The sequence below is a fragment of the Microtus ochrogaster genome, chromosome 10, assembly GCF_000317375.1.
Source record: "Microtus ochrogaster isolate Prairie Vole_2 chromosome 10, MicOch1.0, whole genome shotgun sequence".
Taxonomy (NCBI): Eukaryota; Metazoa; Chordata; class Mammalia; order Rodentia; family Cricetidae; genus Microtus; species Microtus ochrogaster.
This window is the reverse complement of record NC_022016.1, coordinates 70,027,445-70,037,568: the sequence shown is the minus strand read 5'-3', so window position 1 is coordinate 70,037,568 and position 10,124 is coordinate 70,027,445. Positions and strand designations below refer to the sequence as shown.

The 10,124-nt window shown below is 43.8% G+C and overlaps 1 protein-coding gene and 1 non-coding gene across 4 annotated transcripts in view; both read right to left on the bottom strand.

Moving 5' to 3' along the window:
• Positions 1 to 10,124, bottom strand: part of Pde4b (phosphodiesterase 4B) — a 527,196-nt gene that overhangs the window by 26,493 nt on the left and 490,579 nt on the right. The gene's annotated exons all lie outside the window — the stretch shown is intronic.
• Positions 2,440 to 2,598, bottom strand: LOC113456685. Its single transcript, XR_003377443.1, has one exon. It is a non-coding gene; the product is annotated as a U1 spliceosomal RNA (small nuclear RNA).

The following is a 10,124-nucleotide window of genomic DNA, read 5'->3' as shown; positions in this document are numbered from 1 at the left end:
GCAGACATGAGAACCTGACTTTAGATTCCTTGCACCTACAGAAAAGTCAGGTGCAGAAGTGCATGTCTGCTAACTCCAGCATGGGTGGAGGGGAAAGGCATGGGATGGATCCTGGGATTTATTGGCTAGCCAGTCTAGCTAAAATGGCTTGCCATTTTGGTTCAACGAGACATTGTGTTAAAAAAATGGTATAAGCAATAAAGACAATTTATATTGATCTTCAGACTCCACATGCACACTCACTATTGAGCACATATAAATGTACACAGATACTCACATCCTAAACACCCCCTGGAGCTCTCCTGGAAAAGCAACATATGACCTTTATTCCTTTGAAAATGTTACTGTTAGTTGCACAGTATGTCACTAGACAACGCCCAAGTACATTAATCTTGTAAAATACTAGTATAAAAGTATCTTTTAAAGAGCTCATCAAAAGTCCAACAACAACAAAGGAATCCGAAACTCTCTGAAATCAAATGATATGGACAAACGTTTAAAATATATTCCTGGTAGCTCTTGTTGAAACAGTCCCAAGGACACTCCCATGTAATGCTAAGGAAGATGCAAATAAGCTTTGTAACCAGATCCTGAGTGTTAAAAGGCAGCAGGGGAAAAAAAAAGTCGGCGGTAGCTCATCCTGTCAAGAACACAAATAATGTACTTGCTTGGCCAAGAAAAATATGCCGAGTGTATCAGTCAACAGGGCTGTATCTCAATGATCTGACTCAGAATGGAGCCAGCTGCGGTCATCACAAGGAGCAGGGGAGGGGTTTGTAGCTGGCAGAATAGAGGACTCTTCTGGGGAATGTCAGATCAGTTAGGTTCTCTGCTTACTGGACTGGATATCCAGCACAGGGGCTAGAATACACTCACTTCACTAGAGAACCATCAGAAGGTTCATCAGCTTCCTATGGTCAAGAGGACAAGCGGAACAAGACTGTAAACCCATAAAATCCTAGCTCCCTCCAAGGCCAGCTGTGATCTTAACCGACTGGATGCCAAAGAGGATGGTCTGCAGAAATGCCATGAACAGTGTGTGCCCCTGGAGAGGCTCACTGCCCAGGGCCTGACTGTGTGAACTGAGAGGCCTCCAGGTTAGGAGAGGAGAGAAGCGTAAAGGCCTGGGCTTATTCATTCGCAAGTGATAGGAAGACTCTGGTGCTCTTCAGGCACGGTTTTAATAACTGTTCGGACGCTGAGGGTAAAGAGGAAGTTGGAAATCCACCATGTTGACCAACCAGAGTCAGTAAAATTTTAGTATGCCTTTGCAATTTATCTCTACTTTCCCCTCCATACTAAAATGAGTATTTGGGTTCTTTAGTGAGTTTCCCTTCAGTGTAATCTCCTATTCAATATTTTAGCTTTTAAGTCAAGTCTTCTGGGTTTGGTTCCAAAAACCTAAACATCAAATGTCTTTCTTCAGCCGAGGATTCGTAACTTTTCTCCTCCTTCTTTATATGCTACGAACTGTCACCTTACTCTGTCACATAAATAATATCACATAAATAATATCACATAAATGATGCCCGAAGATGGGTAGATAGTAAAAGAGCTGAAGTTAGCGTGTCACGAATCCTTTAAACATGGAATAACTTTCTTAATAAACATTATATCAACACAATTAATTCTCCCTGAGTCATTTTAATTTTCCCCAGCATTTCTTCATTATAAAAAAATGAATAAAAGATAACTGCTTATTCATATTTATTACAAAGTATTTGAAATATTTACATTGCAATTTTAAATGTTAGTAATAATAAACTCATCTTTAGCCACAGTGGGTAGTTTCCAGCAAACAATAAGCCTCTATGCTGTGAGTGAGATTGACCTGACTCAAAATGTTTATAAGCATTAATAACATTGACATTGTTTGTCAGTGGGCAGCTGCCCATAGGATTTAACCAATTCCATGTAGGTAATGGGTCTCAAGAATGGGGTACTCAGATAAGTCACAAGAGCTTCACATTGAGGCATTAATTTTAAAGATACTTCACATGGGTAGGAAGGGGGTGACCTGAGATTCCCACCTTGATCCTTGATCTCAACTTGCTGGGTTAGCCACTCTGTCAAGCAGCTGGAAAAATCCATAGCCCAGTGACTTTTTTTTCTTAAACCTGGATGTAAACTCTCCAGTTCCCAACAGACAAAAGGGAGAGATGAGGGGGATTACAGTTGGATTTGAAATGAGACCCCTATCTCAGTGCCGATATCCTCCCTTTATCCCCTAACTCTGGAGAAGTCATAGAAAAATAAAATTACTTTTCAGTGTGATGATCCCTTGGATTCTCAAAGGTATTATATTAGATTGTATTATCTTAGATATTTAGTCTTTACTTTGTAGTGATAAAAAAAATAGGTCTTATTTAAAAAATGTTTTCTCATCTGTAAAATGACTTCAAATAAATAGTACTTAATTAAATCGTTTTCCTGAAAATAACAGGATGCAGTCCCCCCCCCCCCCCCCGCTACCACAGAATACACATCAGGTTTTCCACACTGGGGGACATGCAAGGATCTCCCAGTCAGAGGGCAGTGAATAAGCCTCACCCTGGGAGCATAGCCATGACCATGGTGTCTCCCCTGCCACGTGAATACATAAATAGGACTCTTAAAGCTCCCTTCTGGACTGAAAGTTTCAGGATCATAGCTAGGACAACTAAGTGAAACTATAACTGGAAATCAAAGAGTAAAATTTTTTGTTATTTATCAAATTTCATCATCTACAGTAACCAAGGGCATTAGTTGTCTGGTCAACACTTAGTTTACTTCGTCCTCTATATAACTCAGCCAATCTAATTCAATTGGAAAGATATTTTTACTTAGTGATGAATTTTCTTATTAAGGTATCCAATGCCAATAATTCTTGTGCTAAATCTATTTTTTTTAAATACTGGCTTAATCTTTTTTTAAAAAAAAATTCTAGGTAGCTGTACCTGATTTCATCTTCATAATTGTTCAAGGTTATAATATTTTGCAATCTGCTGAGCAAAGAAAGAGCAATGTGGTCTTGTAAGGTTTTTAATAGCAAATTTTAAAATCCACTATTTTTGAAATGTAAAAGTTAGAAGATTAAGATGGTTCCAGCCTGAAAGTGGCTTTTACCTTAATAAACTTGCTACACTTCCATCTGGGAGGGCTTGAGGCATCCGAGGCAGTTCACTATACACAGTGACTGTTTCTGGAAAGGGACATATTGTGACTGCTGAGCAGGGGTATGTGGCTTCTAGCTTTAAACTCTCCTCCACGAATAAGCAAAGATCATCAGGTGCTTTCCAAAACAGGCACACAAGAACAGAAGATTCCCTCTCGTCTTCCTTCTCAGCAACCTAACAGTTCTTCCTTTGTCGAAGCATTGGGCTACTTTAAAGTAAATCAAACAAAGGAAGTTACAGTAAAATCTCCCAGAGACTAAATAGTTTGGCACCAGCTGAGGGAAACATCACATGCCATAGGGCAAGACAGAAAGGAGATGGTAGGTCCCCGAAAAGAGCTAAAGCAAGTCTGTACAGGAAAGCACACTGACAATTGGCTTTATGCCGCCAAGAATGCAACCCCACTGACCAGCATGAGTGTGTGCTGGCGCCTTCTGGTAGGGTATTTTGGTTTTCATAAACAGTAAATGATCCTCGCCTGCTGAACCCATTTCACCTAGAAGTTAGATACGTTGAAAGGACTGTGTAAGAAGAAGCCTGACCCCTGGCTTTTCTCCCACAGACAACAATGGCAAGGAACTTGGTGGGGCTATGTGAGTCCGGGACTATTCTCAAAGATGAGACATGCAAAGAAAGGCAGGGAAGTAGAAAGAATGGAAACTGAATGCTTGTTCCATTACGACGCTGAAGTACAATATTTCAAGACGGCTATTTTGGGGTTCTAATCAACTCCCCTGCTCTACTGTTCTTCTATCAGTGGGTCAGAGTCTCCCAGTGGGGGAAATTCCCTCATTTAATTCCTTCTGAGAGATGTGTTCATTTATAAAACTTGCAAGAAGGTTAGCTAGAAGACTGGATGAACTAGGCCTGGATCCAGTGAAGGAACCAGTTGCTAGATACAGTGATGTAGGAATATTTAGATTACGCAAAGTACTACAGATCACATTGATTTCAGAGCGCTAGCTCCCAGACTAACTGGCTCCAAACACTTTGATTTGACAGGTTTTTATAAGACTAGAATTTCAAATTCTGAATCACACTCAAGCATACAACTCTATTCTATAATTTAAAAAGCAATAAGAAGAGTAACTTGAACAACAAGAACTAAAGACTGATCAGCTACATCTCCCCCTTTCCTCTCCGAAGACAATAAAATAAGAAATCTGTCTGAAACCGCGAGTTCCTCAGGCCCAGTAGCTCTGCTCCAGAGGTATGAATTCTCTATGTTATGGTCAAGCTACAGGCACTGGGAAGGACATTCTACAAGGCTAAACTGCTACCATCATTTGAATGATAATAAAATCAAAACAGTAAGACACCCCCCTCCCCTTGGGGGACAAAGGGAAAAGTGGTTAGGCAGGGAACAAGGAGATTTGGAAGCAGACCACAGCTTTACTATCTTATCTTAAGCTAAGTTAGGAAAAACAAAGCGTGCTGGAATTTTGCACATAAATTTACAAGAAGCAAAGGATGCCTGACACTACGATTCCCATTTTCATGAGCGCTTCGGCACCATTTCTTAGAACTATGAGAGGTCCCCCCTTACCTGTGTTAGAAGGCTGCCTTCCAGCCCAGGCTGAGTCTGGACTTACTGGCTAGGATAGAGGCTAACAAGGTAACTGCACTATAGAAATTTCAACCAGACCTAACCAATAAAGATCTGCATTAGAAGGCTAAGACCTCCCACCAAACACTACCCAATTCATTGAAGAATTGATGTACGGGTACCTGTAAACTTTCCTTTCCATTTGTCTCCTGGGGATCTTGATCCTGATCCCCAAAACTCTCTCAAAGCCAATGCCTCATGCAAGGTGTTAAGTAAGCACACCACCACTGAGCCATATCCTCAGCACCAATAATTGAAGGCGTGTGTGTGTGTGTGTGTGTGTGTGTGTGTGTGTGTGCATGTGTGCCCGTGTGGAATCTTAGAGCCCCATGCATGGCGGCAAACACCCTACCAATGGGCTACATTTTCAGCCATGGTGCTCTTACTCATTTATGCCAATCAGGTTGTTTGTACTAAATCCCACGTTACCCATCTGTAGGTAGTGCCTATTAGCAAAGAGACTGGCTACTCAATATGGGTGAAGGACTTAGCTGAGTGTCTAAAAGCAGCATCTGTGCCTGTGTGAGTACTTTGGCTGTCTACCTCATAAAATCAAGACCCGAAATAAACCACAGAAATAATCTATTCCCACTACTTTGTTTCATAATAAAGAAATGAAAAGATATAAAACAATGATTTGATTGCCACGGTCAAGCTAGAATTTAGACTCACGACTTATAGTCTGGATCTTTCCTTTTACTTTGTCTCTATTCTTCATATAAGGCCGAGGCCGAGCAGTGAAGGGACAGAACTGGGTCAAAAAAATGCCCGCTTCCCCTCCCGCCTGTCAGGACTGATTTTCATTTTAGTCTGTTCACTAAATCAAGAACATCCTTAACATTTGTCAGGGCCATATTGCAAGCCTAAATGATTAAAAATATAAACTAAGCAATCTTCTAAACTTGTAACCTGACAGAGAGTCCATCACAGTCTGCAAAGGCAACTAGAGCTTAAACTCTTTTGTCTCTGTACCATACCCTGCCCTCTGCTTGTCTGAGCACTGGGGACCTCACAGGCAAGCTTGGGTGAGGCCTCTGCCCCAGCCTGCACGTCCATGCTCCCACTCACTCTCTCTCCAGCCCTATGCCGCTGTCTCATGGCTGTCCCTGGGGCCTTGGTGTGTTAACTCTGCAAAAGCACATCCGCACACAGGCCCTGGGAAGAGGGTTTAGAAGCCTTTGGGCAGAAAATGAGAAACTCGGTCAGAGGCACAGTGAAGTCTGGAGGGGAGCACATGTCCCTTGGGTCTGGCCAAGTCCTTTCTGTCCAGCTGGAGAACAGAGAACGGGCTAGGGATACCTTCAAGCTTAGGGTCCAGGACAAGGTCCCTGTGTTAAGGGAAGTACCTCTCTCCACATCATCATTGATTAATCCTCCAACAGCCTGCTTCCCTTTGACCAACAGAGTTCCCAGATGAATCTTTTGGCTAATAAGGTCTATTTTCTTTCAATTCTGCTAGGGCCAGCATTTCCCAGAGTTATTGATCCATTGTTCAGTGGTACAGAAAGTGGCTCAGTCAACATTGGAGACATCTGTTTGCCTTGGTCAGACCACCTTCCAGGGTCATACATTCTGATTTCCTAGCAGCTCCAGGTGGGGTAGAACTGAGTGACTTTACTCCCTCCCTCTCTCCTTCCCTCCCTCCCAAGAGCACAGGCATGTAGTCGGTGCAGGCTCATGTAGAGTTGGAAAAATTAACCTGTGTAGCTAGAAGGAATCACTTCTCCAGCAATGATGGTATCTGTATGTGATTTCAGGGTACCTCAAGAAAGTACCATTTATCTCCCATTCCCAGCTGGTGAGGCTCCTTAAGCAAGCGGTTACTGAAATACTAATATCCTGACTCTTCAGCCTGAAGAAAGCACTGGTATCCAAAACTGGACTTCCCAATTTCAGATCATCCATTTTCATCATCTGGGTCCAAATCTGTCCCAAGCAAAAAGCTGCTAGAGAAAGAAAGGTCCCAGCGGGGCCCCTTTGGACTGTGGTTAATGATTTGAATGTCGCTGCTGTTGAATACCAACAACAGGCTTGTCTTTGACATTCACCACGCCAGGTACTAAGAAGCCTCGTGATTCTTTTCACCTGAGTCCTAGATGAGAGACTGTGTTTCTCAGTCCAGAAGGGGAAGGAACACCTCCCAGTCCCCCCCCCCCCAGCCGTGCCCCACCTCCCTAGGATTGTTCTGGCCTGTCCTTCCTCAGCCTCTGTTGTTGCAACCCTGTACTTTTCGGCCTGCGCCTCTCAGGAAGGTGGCAGGAAACTCTAGTCACCCTCACAGCTGCTGTGCCATTCCTCCTATCCTCCTCTGATGACGTGGGCCGGCTCTGGTGACAGGAGGTCAGGAACTGAGCCACAGCGGAGGCCGGAAAGAGAGGTCACTGTTTATGCTGCACTTGGGCTGGGGATCCCGGTGGGGCTGTTGGCTTTCTTCCTTTCTAGACTGTTTCTCTTTCCGTTCCTCTTTCTGGGCAGAGCCCAGGCATCCTGTTTTCAAAACATCAGGCTGTTTTTCGGCAGATTAACTCATGCTCTGATGCGTTTTTGCCCAAGAGTGAGCCGGTTCTTCCAGGTGAGGAGGTGACAAGACTTGAAACACATCAATTCCTGAGCAAATCTCAGAGGGAAAGGCTCTGACGCCCGCCCCCTCCCCGTCCAACTGGGGCTGCTCCCTGAGGGGTCCAGACATTCTTCTCACATCAGAAACCATGGCTGTGCCCTCCAAGCTCCCGTCACCTGGTCTGTCTTTTTGCCTTTTGTATTGTTATCATTTTTTTAATTTTGAGAAAATGATCTCTAACACTAACTCATCTGGCTGTAGGTTTCTCTGAAACGTTGAAATTCCACTGGGCCTACAGATAGCATCTAGGGATCAAGAGAACTGTTTTAGCTGGGAGTTCATCCACCCTCCTGTAGAAGCACAGGGAAAGCTGGTTACACCTCTGATCACTCCTTTACTTTAGACCACAGACCAGTCAAGGAAAATCACAGATAAACAACAAGAAAACATCGCCCTGCCCAGATGTCAGAAACCCTAAAGGCTGTTTGCTTTTCCTCTACCGAGCAGGCAACGCTCCACTTTGCCCACACAGACTGGCACCTCTGCTACCCAGTTACACTCCCTCCACAGGACAGTGACTCTGCCATCTATACTCTCAAGTTCAGACTCTGTAAACAAAGGCCTTCAGGTCGCTCTGAAGTAAGGACACTGATTTGGTTTTGCAACAGTGTAGCAGGGCTCAGTAAGTAATCACCCACCAGATTCTTACGCCATGCCAGGGGCACTTTACTAAACGCTGTGGGTACCCTAACCCTGATGAGGCGAGGCCCACTCTGATATTGTAAAACCGAATCTTCGGGCAGTTAAGTCGGTTCATGTAAAACAGCAAGACAGTGAGAGGGACAGACTTTACACCATGCATCCCCAGATCCAAAGCTCTTCACATTTTCTCACCGCCTGTCAAGTGTGTTAGCTGGATACTCCCTTCCAGCTCTGGGATTCAGTTTTGCTGTGGCTCCTTTGTTCAGTGAGAGTAAGCAAAATAAAACCCAATCTGGCTACTTAGTGATAACCGAGACGGTATTTCCAAAGAGCTACTTACACGGATATCTCAGACAACTTCAGCATGTACATTTCAACGCAAAATATTAGTTTTATTGCGCATCACTTTGCCTTGCTTTTCCAAATAATATCAACTGACTTATTTCTGGAGGCTGCACTATATTCTCGTGCTATTATTTACTACATGGGCCATGCTTGCCCTTGTGCTTAGCGTCACCCAAGACAATGATCTGAACAAAATGAATCAATGAGCTGAGGGGAGAGAACTTTCTAACACAGCATTCTCCTGCTCACTCACTGGAGGGCTGCTGTGCCCCACCACCTTCCCAGGCACCCAGAGACCAGGCTGCCTCTGCTTCAGCTCACGAGCTGAGCTGTGCCTGGCCTTTCTTTGGAGTTAGCTCTAGTCAACTTTCATTGCTTCCTGCATAGGACACTCTCAGGGAGGGGTGGAGGCTTGACGGACTGGGAGCCTCTGGTCTCCACACACACCTCCTTTCATATTTAGCGATACATACTAATAACCTTACAAGACAGACAATGAACAAGGCCAGCACTCTAGACACACCGTGGACATGAAAACCAGTGGCAATGTGCACATTCTTTAGGACTGTTCTGTTTCCCCTCTGGCTTAGTCTCCTGCTTTGTCTTGGTGACTCCAGATACTCATGGCCTCGATGGCAAAAACTACTGACAAGATCACCCTGGATCTTCGGATCCACAGGTTGCATCAAATATCACAAAAGAAGAGACTATGGAGCATCCGCTCACGCTGTGAAGCAGGCAAAGCCCGTGTGAAGCATTCAATGTAAATCCCAGAGTGATTTGGAGAAGTCACACAGTGAAGCCCCCAGCATGGGGAAGCGGTTGGGTTTTACACCAACCTGGAAAGTCCCTGCTTACCAGGGAGCTTGAGAGAAGTCAGAAAATACAAGTTAAAACCCCAATGTGTCCTGTTTCTTTATTCCCCACCAAGTAGAGCTCTGAGCTAAAAATTTCAGAAGGGGTTCATTTCTGCTCTGTTACGGACTGGTTCATGGGAGAGATCCAGAGTCAGAAGGCCCCTAACACCACCATCACACACACACACACACACACACACACACACACACACACACACACCAGCATCTCCTAAAGATGCTCTGCTTCCTCTACCATCATGGTCTGAAGAGGAGTCAGCAAGCTCTGCTCCAAAGTGATGCTTTTTACCCAGAAAAGAGGAAGGAGAGTGTAATCAGGGATGCACCTCGGACTGGAAGAGTAGGTGTGGTACAAGGTTTCTTCCAGCCTCTGAATGTCAGACAAGAGCACACCTCAAGCCTTGTTGTAGGGGCCTTGAGGGTGAATTCTGTGAGGTGCAGGGTTCAGGCCTTCCCTCCAAGTACACTAATGTAGATGTATAGAAAACTTCATAACTTCTAACGCACATACACACCTGTGTACACATACACACATAGATACAATTCTGCATGAAAACACATAAACAAGCAGAAAAAAAAAAACAGTAGCAACAACCTTCACTATATAATGTCAATAAATTAGCACTCTGTGCTCGGATGTTAATTAAACAAATGAGATAATGATAGATAATTAAGGCTATTCAACACAAGTTTTGTTTAGTTTTTATGGATATTGTAAATAAAAATTTTCCCCCACAATGGATGGATTTTAATTTTAAATGATATCACCTTTAAAATTAGGAAAAAGAATATCAAACCCAACTTTCTGTGGTACAAAGCAAAATATATCCTCTCTCTCTCTCTCTCTCTCTCTCTCTCTCTCTCTCTCTCTCTCTCTCTCT